This window comes from Bison bison, unplaced genomic scaffold (assembly GCF_000754665.1).
Source record: "Bison bison bison isolate TAMUID 2011002044 unplaced genomic scaffold, Bison_UMD1.0 scf7180017864150, whole genome shotgun sequence".
Taxonomy (NCBI): Eukaryota; Metazoa; Chordata; class Mammalia; order Artiodactyla; family Bovidae; genus Bison; species Bison bison.
This window is the reverse complement of record NW_011494722.1, coordinates 195,422-196,070: the sequence shown is the minus strand read 5'-3', so window position 1 is coordinate 196,070 and position 649 is coordinate 195,422. Positions and strand designations below refer to the sequence as shown.

At 55.5% G+C, this 649-nt stretch overlaps 1 protein-coding gene across 1 annotated transcript in view; it reads right to left on the bottom strand.

Moving 5' to 3' along the window:
• Positions 1–649, bottom strand: part of FLT4 (fms-related tyrosine kinase 4) — a 41,638-nt gene that overhangs the window by 20,717 nt on the left and 20,272 nt on the right.

Here is a 649-nt window from a genome sequence, read left to right as displayed (position 1 = left end):
AAATGTGACTAGTCCCTCCCTTGCTCAGCACCATTCACTATCTCTCTAGTGCTTTCCAGACCACTAACCATCTTGGAGCCCTCCATTCCTGGCCCTTGCTGGTTCAAGTTTTCCGTTCTCCTGGACTGACTGTCCCACTGGCACCCAGGTAGGGCAGTGTGGCCCAGCAGTTGGGCAAGCTCTGCTGCTTACTGCCATGACATTAGGAAAGTCGTGTCCCTTCTCCAACCTCACTGTTTCTCTCTAAGGGGTAATGGTGAGCACTACACAGATGAACTTAATGTGCCTTGGAGTTCACTCAGTACACGTCTCGCAAACCCAGCCCAGGCCTGCCTGCTTGGTGAGGGGTGTCCTCCCTAGTGCCCAGAGGCATGTCCTTTGGTCCCCTCCAGACGTGCAGTTGCGTGTCTGGGGAGCATCACTTTCAAGGGAGAGGATGGTGGGGGCCGCACCATTCCTGTGTCCAGCCTGGCCTGACAGTACAAGGGAGGGTCTGAGCCTTGCTCAGGCAAGGTGAGGTCAGGGATTGACTTACAATGCATGAATCGTGATAGGGTTTGGGTTTAAAGCGGAGCTATGGGGAGGGGTGCTGGTAGTGAGAGGGGGTTATGGTTGAAGTTGGGGATGGGGCTGGGAAGTAGGGGAGGCG